The sequence below is a fragment of the Schistocerca serialis genome, chromosome 4 (assembly GCF_023864345.2).
Source record: "Schistocerca serialis cubense isolate TAMUIC-IGC-003099 chromosome 4, iqSchSeri2.2, whole genome shotgun sequence".
Classification (NCBI taxonomy): domain Eukaryota; kingdom Metazoa; phylum Arthropoda; class Insecta; order Orthoptera; family Acrididae; genus Schistocerca; species Schistocerca serialis.
Window position 1 is genome coordinate 105,148,286 of NC_064641.1, and position 14,457 is coordinate 105,162,742.

The 14,457-nt window shown below is 47.2% G+C and overlaps 1 non-coding gene across 1 annotated transcript; it reads right to left on the reverse strand.

The window, feature by feature from the left end:
• Nucleotides 1–1,972: 1,972 nt before the first annotated feature.
• Nucleotides 1,973–2,047, reverse strand: Trnat-ugu (transfer RNA threonine (anticodon UGU)). Its single transcript has one exon. It is a non-coding gene; the product is annotated as a tRNA-Thr (tRNA).
• Nucleotides 2,048–14,457: the final 12,410 nt, after the last annotated feature.

Consider the following 14,457-nt stretch of genomic DNA (forward strand, 5'->3'; position numbering starts at 1 on the left):
TTGTTGCTGAATGCTGACCGCTCGACTCCTATCATACACAGGACGGTGCTGCACCTCACTGGAGCGCAACCTCCACGCCTTTCACGACGGAGAACTGCCACATCGCTGCGCCCCTCCCCCCCTCCTGATCGCCAGATCTCGCACTGTGTCGTTTTTTCCTGGGGGTTATGCGACGCAGAAAGTTTATGCACCCCCCCCCCCCTCCCCCCGGGGCCGAGAACGCTGCAAGAACCGCAGGAATGCATCACCGCTGCTGCGATGGACATTGACAAAAACATGCTAGTCAACGTATGGACGGAACTGCATGTGTGTCAGATGACGGATGGCAAAGACTTCGAACATTTGTCGAATGTGACACCGGTCTTTGTATGTCGTATGCCTGTAAATAACCAAAGCTTTCATAGCCAGTGAGTCACTCACTTAAGGTAAGCCTGTATTCGCGAACGGAAAAGGGGCAGGGGAACTACTGGTGGTAACAGGGCTACGCTGTCTTACACACCGTAGCTCGGCGCGCATGTGGATGGCAGAGCCCGGTGACAGGATATGAACTTCTGTTCTCCTCCAACAGCAGCGCTCGGTCAGACAGTGAGCACAGCATTTAACGCACGAGTCTGGTGCAGCATCTGATAGGGTGCCATCGATTAGAGTCAAAAGGACTTTGCGTGGTCCATCCATGTATCTTAACTATTACACTGGAACGGCGCAGCTACTTGTAGCGTATATCCGGTGAGGCAGCGATGTTCAGTGATTGAGAGAGACTCCAGCCGCCGGGAGCGAGTAGGATAGGAAGGCGGGGGGCTGGGTGAGGACGGCAAAGCGCGGGATGAGGAGACACGCGTGCCTTCTATTAGCGGCCGGGTCGGACCGCCGGTGTCGCCATACGGCGGGTCGTTCCTCTTTCCTGGAAGCGCGTGGCGCCGTGCCCGCGATGCAGGGAGAGGCGACGCGAAGGGAAGCGAGCGACCACTCATCTCGCAACACACGGCACTTAACGATTCCCCGTCCCACTCCATTCGCATGTCGAGCGAAAGACATGCGTGCACCTTCATTCGTAGCCTGCGAGCCACTGTGCAATGCACGGCAGACGCTACGTGCCACTGTACCAGTTATTAATGCTTTTTCCCGTTCCACTCACGGATGGAGCGCGGGAAGAATGACACTCTTAACACGTCGGTGGGCAATCTAATTAACCTGATATCGTCGTCACGAGCGCCACGGCAGCAATACATAGGTGGCTGCAGTATATTCCCAGAGTCGTCATTTAAAGAAGTTCTTTCTAACTTTGTAAGTGGACTTTCTCCGGATATTCATTTCTTTCAGTATCACTCTGACGGGCTCCAAAGGATCAAACAAATCTGTGACAATTCGTGCTGCCTTTCTCTGTATATGTTCAATACTCCCTTTCAATCCTATTTGGTACTGGCCCCGCACAGTTTAGCAATATTCTAGGATGGATCGCACGAGTCATTTGTAAGCAATTTCCTTTCTAGTCTGACTGCATTTCCCTAGTATTCTACCAATAACCCGAAGTCTCCTACCTGCCTTATCCACGACTCAGGGCTCGTTCCACTTCATGCCCCTAATCAGTGTTACAAAAAATGGTTCAAATGGCTCTGAGCACTATGGGACTAAACTTCTGAGGTCATCAGTCTCCTAGAACTTAGAACTACTTAAACCTAACTAACCTAAGGACAACACACACACATCCATGCCCGAGGCAGGATTCGAACCTGCTACCTAGCGGTCGCGCGGTTCCAGACTGTAGCGCCTAGAGCCGCTTGGTCACCCCGGCCGGCTATGCGTTTACAAATCCCAGCTTTGACTCACCAGTATTACTATACGAATATTATGTCCGAAAGAATAGATACAATTGGTGATCCTGCAGCTCTCGAAGAATCAAATTACAATGAAATCCAGACCATTATCTGCTTACAGGCGTTGATAAATATAAAAGAGGACAGTTGAAAATCTGTGTCCCGAGCGGGACTCGAACCCGGGATCTCCTGCTTACATGGCAGACGCTCTATCCGACTGAGCCACCGAGAACACACGAGGATAGTGCGACTGCAGGGATTTATCTCTGGCACGCTCCCCGTAAGGCTCACATTTCCAATTTACTGTCCACACACTACATTTGTAGCGCCCCTGCCCACTATTCTCATTACTCGCGGCAGTCATCTACCGATTCCCGTAAGAGTTTGAGCAATGTGAGTGCATCCGCACCGAAGATTGGTCATGTCCGAAAGAACAGATACCATTGGTGATCTTGCAGCTCTCGAAGAATGCTCAGATGCGCGCACTGCTACCTGCGAAACCACTTACGTGCATATGAATATACCATATACTGAGCTGCTCAGTTGCTATCACGCCTTCGAATGTAAAGATTGATTCACGATATACAGAGGTTTATGGCGCTATACAAGTTCGTTTATTTGGATGAATGCGTATGGGGCCTGAAGATGGCATAATGAAATGCCGAAACTGATAGCCTTCACAATAAAATGGTATCTTAAAGTACACTGCTGTTGGTGAATTTTATTGACATTGTCAATTATGTAACCAGCGGATGTCCCCTGGCCATGATGGACCAACAGTAACAACCCATGAAAGTTCGCCAGCAGTCTGTTTTTGAACGGACGCTAGATGGCGCGCGTGGCCACTTGCGCAACACTGTAGGCAAAGAGGTTCTGAGGCGCCGTGTCAGCGGTCAGACGCACACTGTACGATGCGCTGTGCTACCAAACAGGAACGCGGAACCTCCGACATGGCGTTGGCCGACTATTCGAGAACGCTTCTACGAGATACAATGTAGCTGCGAGTCCGTCACTGATGTACAGACACTCACTCACAATCACAGGCCTTTAAATAGATGGTGCTTCACGTACGACGCAATCGTTGCGCAGGAACCAAGAGATGGTCTGGGGCAGGGGGAGGACAACGTTACGGACCGTTCCTCTGACTGTGGCAGGTGGCCTTTCGAAGCAGTAGTCCGGAAACAGTGTTGAGCCTTTTGCAGTGCACAGTGGTGCGTGGTCGGCAGCATCTGATCACAGCACAGTATACGAACTCAAATCTTGCAGAGTAACGGCAGTGCGCCGACTGACCTATTCAGATACTGCTCCTCGACGTCTGGACTGCGGCTGGCTGTTGCACTCTTTGCGTAATGGAGACGTAGAGCTCCACTGTCTTTCTGAGGACGCGTGGCTGCATTTAGTGGGGAATGTCAATTTGCATAATAATTGATGTTCAAGTCGTTAATTTCCTCACCATCGCCCTCTGCACGATGTGGAAATAGTAGAGTACTGTGCACTTAGTGTGACACGAATAACTGGATTGATCTTTTTGCACCAAACCATTACTTCTGACACGTACATGTTGTACCGCGAAGTAATCTACTCGGCGTAAGCGAAGAAAAATTCGGACACCTTCCTTGGCGAGGCAAGAAGCAGAGGAAAGCGGGTCAAGGCGTAATAGCTTGGATGGAATTTCGACAAGGGAAGACCTCCGATACCGCCAGTACTACAGGTGCACCACGAGCTCACACCGTAGACGAGGCGGGCACCCCAGCGCCGAACTACGGACGCGGCAAAGAGACGGAACCACTACGACTAGGATGACCGGAATTCTCCTGTCCACGCCGCAGCGATGCTGTGAGGTGGAACACGGTAACCACTGTGCTGACATGGGGCAGTCTCGTATAAATACTGCTCAAATTTCAATGAGGCTATGTTAATCTGCCAGCCTGTATCGTTAGGCGAGTTAATCGGCCACCAGTATTGGTACGAGGTGAGGTGAAACTGTTGTTCAGCCGAACCTTAGCGGGGGTTCCGCGGCAGATCCGCCAAGGTGACCAGTACGAGCGAGTCCAGATACAAAGGCGAGCAGCGTCGCCAGAAATGAGTGAATCCCAAGACGGAATCTGGACGGCTGTTGCTCGCACGGCCTTCGTGCAGGAAACGCACCGAAAATAGCGAAGCGTCAGACGAGCTGAAAGATGGCTCCTTACAGATCTTTGAGAATCCGCAATAATTTATACTCAAGTATAAAGTGAAATGTGAATTAAGTTATGAGCTCAAAAAAAAAAAAAAATAAAAAAAGGGGGAGAGAGAGAGAGAGAGAGAGAGAGAGAGAGAGAGAGAGAGAGAGAGAGGCGCATCCAATGGCAGAACAATATTTTCAATAGTAACTTTATTTAAATGTTGATCGCAAGTGCTAGTAAAAAAACTCTGCTAGTTGAAAAGTCGTCAATTGCATGCGTTAGTGGACACCACAAGTGAAAAGAGAACCAAAGTTCCTTCTCTCAAGAAAGCATAAATAATTGTTTTAATAATTTTTAATATCAATTCCTTGTCGGCGTCAGTACAGCTGCGTAAGAATACTAGCTTATATATTTATGAGTAAACCTTTATTTGTAGTTACTGTGAATGGTCTGAGTGAGCAAATATTGATAACATTTCTTTACTTATATATTCTATAATGTATTAGTTTAGACCGCGAAGTGGTCGAGTTAAATCATGTCTATAGAATTTAGTAATGATATATTTTTGCTAGGAACAGCCCTCAGCCAATGGAAAACCAGACAGTAGTTGAACAGTACGGGAGACAAGTGGGGACTGGAACTTTTGTTGTGAAGAGCTCAAGGGAGCGATTCTGTTCGTTTTCGAAGATGGACCAGCCTGTAATAACGTGTGATATTGGTTCGTGTCGGTAACAGACTCGGGCGCTGAGTGACTGCTACAATACTACAGCTTTTGAAGCGACTTCATACTTCTAAAGGTCTGAAAGTGCTGCAGATTAGCACTGTCAGTTATTTCCGCTTGTATTACGGAACTGAGGATGGACGAAGTTTCTGCTAGTCTGCAGATCATTTTGAAGTCTGAACTATTTCGAGCTGGTGAATCTTTTGTGTATTGTGATCACTTAGTTTTCGTGAGTCTTTGATTACTATTTAGTTTGGGGATTTTGCAGCCGTTCTCGCAACGCTCTCAACGTAGCTTTACTGCATTTGGTAATGGTATTTTCTGTCTGAATTTTAACTGACTATCGTAGGGCCACTTCCCGTTTATTTGAGATGTCCTTTCTTGAATAAACATTATTCAACCCAATTCTCTGTCGTCTACACAAATTACAGGCGTCAGAATAGAATCGTTGTTATTAAATTATTCATTTAACTTTTATTTCTGGAGATTTTTATTACTGCGCAATTCTAGTCATGCATACACTATTTGACTGCAGGATCACGTTTATGCGTTATTATTTGCTTAGCTGCGGGGCATGAAAGCAGACGTGCGCGGATGGATCCTATGACTAAATCGAGCTATGTTTCTAAATAGAACCGTGGACAGCCCAAGTACCTAAAGTGCGAGTAACCGCAGCTAAATAAGCAGGTGGTTTGCTCGTGTGCGATGCTGTTTCCGAAGAGCAGCTACACTTGCAGTAACCGTCAGGTACGGTCGCAAGCTGACTTGCCTGGAAAAGGGACCTATGTAGGTCTAACAGCTGCTCCTCTAGCTGTCTGGACGCTTCTACCCAACAGCAAGCCCCACGGTCGGGACTCGACACTGTGGGCCGCAGCGCCGCCACCCGTGCCGGGTCCGCCGGGACACACAGTCAAGAGCTCTGCAGTTGTTTGTTGCAAGGCAATACTAGAATACACACCTCCTACTCGTTTACGAGAGTATTAGGAGGTGTTGTACATGGTAGGAAGAATATTTCTGATTCTGCCTGCAGCACAGAAGTGGACTAGTGGAACGCAAAAACTGGACTGGAAACCACAGAACTTTACTAGTACCTGATGTGCTGTGAGTGGTAAGACTTCACTTTCCTGCGGCCTTTTAACCAGTTATAGAGCGACAAACAGTTTAATGTGAACTCTAACTGATAGCGCAGCTCTCGATTTTAACATTAACAATCCACTGATAGAGCTGAAATACCAAGAAAAGATTTTAAAAAATCCCAGGACCGATCGAGGATTGGGGACTGGAGCTTCCGATTTGTTATGCAAGGCCCATGGACTCACACAACAGTAATACACTAAATTAAGAAAGCAAAGATAACAAGGAAACGCGATCATATTGTGAGATTGTCCGCACTTTGTATCTGCACAGCGAGTGTACTAATGTGTACAAACATACCTTACCACTTAGCGCGCAAGTGGACAAAGCATATGAAATGTCTTCCCAAGCCCAGCGTGCTAAACAGACATTCTATATGAATATGAACCTGACCCTGTAAATCAGCTAATATCATGTGCAGATCGTAGTTATCTGCTGTCAGTTACCTAGAATGCATGAATTAATAAAAGTGAAAGTTTGGGGTCTATTCTAGAAAGACAAAACAGCTATTCCCTTTTTTATTCTACATATTATTGATCAACTGTGCTTTCAGGGGTCAAGTGATACACAACAATCGCGTTGAATTACTTTCAACACTCAATAAAATATTTAACTCTTGGACATATTGAATTGATTATTATTAAAATCGTTAACTCTACGTACGAAAAATTGTTATCCCAGGAAAGAATGATTAAAATCTTCATTAGCTCATTTACATCTACAATGTCATAGCTGGTCAATGCACTGAGTTGGTGGAGAATAAATTTACTTTACAAACCACTGAAAAAACTCATGTGCTCAATGTAAGAGTAGGTTAGTATCCTAGCTTTTGATATTCAATGTTCAAAGCGTACGCAAGTTGGAGTGAGCAAAATCTCGACTCAACATTTACTGTGGCCTAATGCATGATGGTACTTTACTAAGCGGCATCTGCAACAGCGTTGTCTCCGTGCTGGATCCGAAACGCTAATCCCCTATTCTGGCCTTGACTGAATTCACTCAGTCTCAACTTTCCTGCGTTCCGTAGAAAGTTAATATTTCCCTAGTCAAAACAATGGCTATTGCACACTCGCTAAGGGTTGGAGCGATGTGCACTATTTCTTTGGCCGCAAAAATTCCCTCAGGAATAATTAACTACCTCTTTGCTATCTGTCGCCATGATACGTCAAACGTATCGTCCACACACTTGTGCGGTACGCCGCAAGACGAGAGAGATATTTCTAGAAATTTTAGTTCCCAAAATGCTTATATGTAATGGGGATCTCCCCACCGTGCCACGTCTGTGTAGCCCAGTATGGCTTCAGCGAATCGCCGTCTTGTTAGAGATGAATTTTGTTTTTCTTGTCGGCCGGCCGGAGTGGCCGTGCGGTTCTGGGCGCTACAGTCTGGAGCCGAGCGACCGCTACGGTCGCAGGTTCGAATCCTGCCTCGGGCATGGATGTGTGTGATGTCCTTAGGTTAGTTAGGTTTAATTAGTTCTAAGTTCTAGGCGACTGATGACCTCAGAAGTTAAGTCGCATAGTGCTCAGAGCCATTTTTTATTTTTCTTGTCGGGTCGCAGCTTAGCCCTGTTAAAGCCGTCCAGCCACTTACCCTCAGTCCCGGCCATATTTACGTTAAAAGGAATAATGTATTGTTCTGATCTTATCCCTTATGCGCTGAAGCTCGCTGTTCCCTTGTTAAGTGGGGTTTTCCGATGCCATTGACCACCTGCTCGGTTCGTCTCCAAAATGCGTTTCACTTTAACTTATTTATTCATGCCCCTATCCACATTGGTAGATATTGTTTTGTTAGTTTTCCGTACGTGAGATTACTGCAATTGCCTTTTGTTGATATAATATAATTATTATTTTCTGAGGATCTCATACTGGCCGGCCGGTGTGGCCGTGCGGTTCTAGGCGCTTCAGTCTGGAACCGCGTGACCGCTACGGTCGCAGGTTCGAATCCTGCCTCGGGCATGGATGTGTGTGATGTCCTTAGGTTGGTTAGGTTTAAGTAGTTCTAAGTTCTAGGGGACTGATGACCTCAGATATTAAGTCCCATAGTGCTCAGAGCCAAATGGTTCAAATGGCTCTGAGCACTATGGGACTTAACATCTATGGTCATCAGTCCCCTAGAACTTAGAACTACTTAAACCTAACTAAGCTAAGGACATCACACAACACCTAGTCATCACGAGGCAGCTCAGAGCCATTTGATCTCATACTGTATCGTACTGTCTATATGGAACAAGTTCATGTAAGGTCTGCAGAATCCGGACGCCTTACAATATTATCAAAATTCTCGATCAACTGCAGAATTCGATAAGTATCACATGGATCTGGATCAAAGCGAACTCCGGAAAATGGGTCTTGTGTCCTGTGAACAAGTCTTCAGCAGGAAGAAACCCGGTATTCATATTTTTTAAATGCGACATAGTTACTACTAATTTGTTAAAAATCAGATATCTACAAGATATTTATTGTTTAACGTGTCGAGTAAAATTATGATGAACAGTTCTGTGATGTTAGCGCGTACGGAGTATATATTTACGTTTACGATTTAGGTTGTGTTTTATCGGAACAGCTTTACAAAATACGTTTTGAATACACGCTATTGTAATAGCAGATATTTCTGCTTCTCGGTGATTGATGGTAGGTCCTTGTTTACGGCGTGGTGCCGAAATGTCGGAAGGGGGGGGGGGTCGGTGAAGAGCTGTTATTTTTGTGCTTTTCCCCCTCCCTCCCCTCCCCTCCCCTCCCCTTCCCTTCCCTTCCCTTCCCTTCCCTTCCCTTCCCTTGCTCGGCTCGGAGGAACGGACGGCACATTTCGGCGGGTGCTTCTGCCCGTCAGTAATAACAGTATTGTTGTGTGGAGGCGGCGTCAGTCAAGCCATGTTGCTACATCAGCGAGGGGGTGGGGATGGGGGGGGGGGGACTGGACTGGGGCCGTTCTATTTGTGGGGCGACTGGGCCGCGCCGCGCGGGCGTAAATAAACGGCCGCTGCTGTCAAAATACGGCCGACGGCGCTAGCGACAGGGCATCCACGCACGGGCACGGGCTACCGCTGCCGCGTCTGGCTGTCCGGCACGCGCTTACCTCCTCCGCAGAGGTGGAAGAGCCGACCTCGCGCCGGACACAGGCCAGGCCCGCAGACACCAGCAACAGCCTGCGATAAAGCTCTGGTTCTGATAGCGCGCGCTAGACGTGGCGGTCACTCGTTTCTCGTTCCAGCTCCACCGTCCTTCGGCTGTAGTTCGTTTTGTTCTCGGCGTATGTCAGTTCTAGTTCAACTGAAAGCCTTTCTCGAAATCTGGACTTCTAGTTCTTTGCACACCCCATTCAGCGTCCACTGTCGCTAACTTGCTCAAATGGAAGACGACGGCCGCGGCGAGCGCCAAACCTGAGAACAGAAGAGTCACGCAGTCCACCAGAGAAGGCGCCGCTTGCCACGTGGTGTGGTCAGTCTGTCGCCATAAACTTGACGCACGTGCAGAATACTGGCAAGACACTAATAAACTGTGGAACTGGAGACGTCTTTGTCGGTCTGCGATGGCTCACTTGAGGATAACTGGCACGTTCAAATGTTCAAATGTGTGTGAAATCCTAAGTGACTTAACTGTTAAGGTCATCAGTCCCTAAGCTTACACACTACTTAACCTAAATTGTCCTAAGGACAAACACACACACCCATGCCCGAGGAAGGACTCGAACCTCCGCCGGGATCAGCTGCACAGTCCACGACTGCAGCGCCATAGACCGCTCGTCTAATACCGCGCGGCAACTGGCAGGTACCGAGTCCAAATATCGTGCAAAGTACTGAACGACGACCGGTTCCAAGCCAGTAATGTCTTTTAAGATAACATTCTACAATGTGATTACAGGGCACTGGCGTACACAGCTGTCTCCCTCTCTACTGAAAGGTGATCATCACAAAATGAACTTATATCATGCGTGGCCACCCCCTCCCCAACACCCCCACCCACATACAGAGAGAGAGAGAGAGGGGGGGGGGGGGGAGAAGCGCGTGCGCATGTTCTGTATCAATTCAGTATCGCACTGAAAGAAGGCGGATCGGATCGTCTTATGGATATTAACCAGCAGAAAGTGTATCCAGAACTATTTCTCGTGAAATCCCAAAATTACTCACCATTCTCTATGAAACTATAGAAGCCCGCTTCCACAGCGCTGATCCCTGTATTGTTATTAGGTACAGTACTTCTGGTTTTCCATTTTGACCTCCTTTAACTGTTTAAGGAACAATGGTAAATATATTTACCACTGGTAAACAACTGGAATTACCTGATACACTGGAATGAATATTTACCATCCCTTTAATTGAGCACCTTTTCATTACTATTCCTGAAGAATATATAGTGAGATGTATTGCCATTGTTATGTGTTGTTATTTCAAGGGTTAAGCCCATACAAATTTATATGGGGTTTTCAAAAAGTCTCTCCGTACTGCCATATGATTGTTAGCCGCGCGTGCCGTATGCCACAGTGAATATACCGAAATGAAACTCAGTGAAATACAAGTTATTAATTTATTGAGTATTCATTTTTACTTACAGATTTTCACATTAAATGTTGAAAGTGTCACCCCTGTTGTTGAATACACAATTCAATTCGTCTAATCATGTTTCCAAGCACAAGCTGTAACAGAAGCAGTGGAAGTGGATACTGCAGTTTTCAATTCATCGATGGATTTTGGACGGTTTTTATAGACAGTTGCTTTCGCTGCACCCCAGAAGAAAAAGTCAGGTGGTGTTACGTCAGGCGATCGTGGAGGCCAAAGTCCATGTGAAATTATGCGATCACCAGAAACATCATCAAGCAGTGACATTGGAACGGGAGCTGTATGCGCGGTTGCACCATATTGTTGAAAATAACCATTCAGTATTTCACTTAACACAAGTTTTCCTATGAATGGCTACAGAATATCACTGTAGAATCGTTTTGCGTTTATTGTTTCACTGAAAAATATGGGACCCACAATCCGACGTCTAGAAATTGCAATCCAAAGTCCTATTTTCACGGAATGAAGTTGTTCCTCATGAATACACAATGGATTTGCAGTACTCCACATACGAGAATTCTGCGAGTTCATGTACCCGGATAAATGAAACCACGACCCATCAGTGAAAAACGTTTCATTAAGAATATCCCTTCCATTTTGTTGAACATAATGCAGTCTCTTGCAATGCTCAGTATTTTTCAGTTCTTGCACGACTGTCACTTTGTACGGAAAAAAATTCTAATTTTCTCCTTACAGCTGTGTGGGCCGTTCCGACACTAACATCGATTTCCTGGGCGAGTTTTCTTACTGACTTGTTCGGACTCATTGACATTTTATTGTAAATATCGATTAGTTTATCCTCAGACAAAACGCTAGGATGACCACTTCTCGGTGCATCTGTCACTGAAGCCGTACTTCGAACTTTGTTAACCAAATCTCGCACAGTATCGCGATGTGGGAGTGTTGTCTCCGGGAAAACTGAATTAAATGTTTGACGAACTGAAACTGTGTATTTACCGCCAGCTTTGAACACTTGTTCGACTAAAAGCACACGTTTTTCAATTGTTAGCATTTTAACAGTGACAAAAATGAAACAAACGAACAAGGGAACTAAATTTAAAATTCACGTCAACCCATAACGACACACACCAACGATACTACTGACGGTGGCGAAGGTAAACGAAACATTAGAATGTTGGGAGAGTCCACTTGAAGGGAAGTACCCCAGGCAGGCGAACAATCGATACGGCACGCGCGGCTAACAATCATATGGCACTGCGGAGAGACTTTTTGAACACGCCGTAGAGTAGATAAAAAAGGAACGGTGAATGAGGTGAAATGAACATATCTCAGAAAGGGCAGGCCACCAGCGAACTAGTTCCTAGAGATGAACGAGTTTGCGCATCTATACTGCGGACCACTTGCGTCCGCTCACCCTTCTGACGTCTTCCTCGATGGCGGCGACATCTTCCAGCGGAATAACTGTACGTGTCGGTTGGTTGGTTTTGGGGAAGGAGACCAGACAGAGAGGTCATCGGTCTCATTGGAGTAGGGGAGGATGGGGGAGGAAGTCGGCCGTGCCCTTTCAAAGGAACCATCCCGGCATTTGCCTGGAACGATTTAGGGAAATCACGGAAAACCTAAATCATGATGGCCGGACGCGGGATTGAACCATCGTCCTCCCGAATGCGAGTCCAGTGTCTAACCACTGCGCCATCTCGCTCGGTAACTGTACGTGTCACAAGGCCACAATCGTGATACTGTGGTTTGAGAAGCATGACAGGAAACTCAAGTTAACGTGTTGGCCACCAAGATCTGAAACCGATGTAACGCACCTGGGATGTTATCGGGACCCACCTGCAAGCCCACAGTCCACTGATTTGTAATTTACGGGCATTGAAGACGTGTGCCATCTTGTGCCACGTAGCTCTGGAAACCTAAAAAGGAGGTGTGGAATCCACAGCACGCGGAATCGCTGCTGTGCTGCGATTCAAAAGTGGAGCAAAACACTATTACGCCGGTGATCAGTCACAAAGTTTTGGCTCATCAACGTAAATGTATGTGTGTGTGTGTGTGTGTGTGTGTGTGTGTGTGTGTGTGTGTGAGTGCGCGGGCGCGCATTGGCCGCCTAGTGACAGTAGGGGACTGCTGCTTCAAAAAGTCTATCCGCAGTGCTGTATGATTGTTAGCCGCGCGTGCCGTATTATCGCGTGCCTGGGTGACTTCCCTTCAAATGGACTCTCCCAACATTCCACTGTTTCGTTTATCTCAGTAAAAATGAATATTCAATAAATTAATAACTTGTATTTCAGTGAGTTTCATTTCGGTATATTCACTGCGGCATACGGCACGCGCGGCTTATAATCATATGGCACTGTGGAGAGACTTTTGAACACCCCGTACTTGCGGTGCAGCCAGTCTGCTGTCGTGTGAGTGAGCAGTGAGCAGGCGGGGCTGTTCCGCTGAGTGAGCGACCGCCTCACCCGGACACCTCACCTCGGCACCGCCCACGCACCGCAGCCTCACGGGTTCAGACGGAGAGCCGACTGCTCTCCCGTGAGAGGGTGGCGGGAAAGCGCGGGAAGGCGACGCGACGCAACGCCGCCGCAAACGAGTGAGTGGTGCGCGCCGCTTTTAACCGCTGACACGTACCGCTCACGCGCCACGTGCATTCTGCTGCACATGCTGAGCGACCACGCTAAGTCTCTGCTGCCGGCAAGCCAACTCGCTTTTCAGGCAGACAGATTTACTTGTGTACTTGTTTCACCTGGCAAAATCAGCGCCTCGCGATCAGCGCTAAGCAGACGTCCTTAGCGACGTAACGTTACAGTAAGCGTAGTACACGACCTAGATTTAATAACAACAATAATAATTTCATCACATTGTTTCTGCGGAACGGGAACAACTGCTTGCGAACAGCGAGATATATGGAGGTAGTAAGGAAAAAAGGAAATCTGGAAAGAAGTTAACTGACCCGACGGAGTGAGAGAGAAATGATACGGCAAAATTGGCAGATCAGATGGGCGAAAGAAAAGCGAACTAGATAGGGATGAGAAAGACATGGGTAGAGTTAGCATTACTGGTTCCCTGATGAACGTAAAGACACAGTTGGCCTAAGGTCGAGTGGGAGACTGCGGCGGTTATGGCAAGTACAGCTTGAACAAAGAGCGGTTTAAGTATCGGGCGCAACTTACTGGACACTTACTGGACGCTTTGTTCCAGGGTGGTACAGCTGACGGGGAGAAATATTTAGTGTTGGAAATTTGTGGTAAGGTCTTATGGGACAAAACTGCAGAGGTCATCGGTCCCTAAGCCTAAACAGTACTTAAACTAACTCACACTATGGACAACAAACACACACACACACACACACACACATATGAATATTTAGTGTTACCCATAGGTACAGCCAAGACACTTGAGGTATCAGATCCTGAACTGCAGTTACAGAATTGATATAACTATCTGATACACGAGAGGAGGTGTTAAGTATACCAATCACTACTAAACAGATGAAGGAAACACGTATCGCTCACGTTTTCCAGGCCTTGAAAAGTGACGGGTGGTGAAGCAGTTTCTCAAAACGGGGTATAACCCACTGCGTGCATGCAGCTTTCACAAATAGCTGAATAAGCAACTAGCAAGTAGGGAGTTTGCAGCATACGTGCGAGAAAAGAGAGGTCGGACGGAAACACGAGAGGGAACACGTCACACGGGACGAGGGTGATCGGGAGGCCTAAAAAAAATTTCGCGCGCCAACTCAGTTCCAGGTCCGCGGTCGCGCACGAGCAGCCGTCCCGCGCCATTCGGCAACACGACCACTCGGCGAAGCGCGCTAACGCAGCAGCCACGTAAATAAATCTTCCTTGACGGCAGAAACCGCTTAACGTTTCAGGAGAGCGTAACGCAAACAAAACACCTCTTCCCTATAAGCCACTGTTCTTTCACCCTGACGAATTCTGCAAGCGCCACGCTGTCGCGACTTCTGGTTACATAGTGCCCAGTTGCAGTCTAGTTCTAACAAAGACTCGGCGAATGGGGAGCACCAAATATTATCGGTGGCTAACTTCTGTCATTCCAGATCAGCACTATCCTGCGATCCCTCTATTTTTTATTTTTATTTAT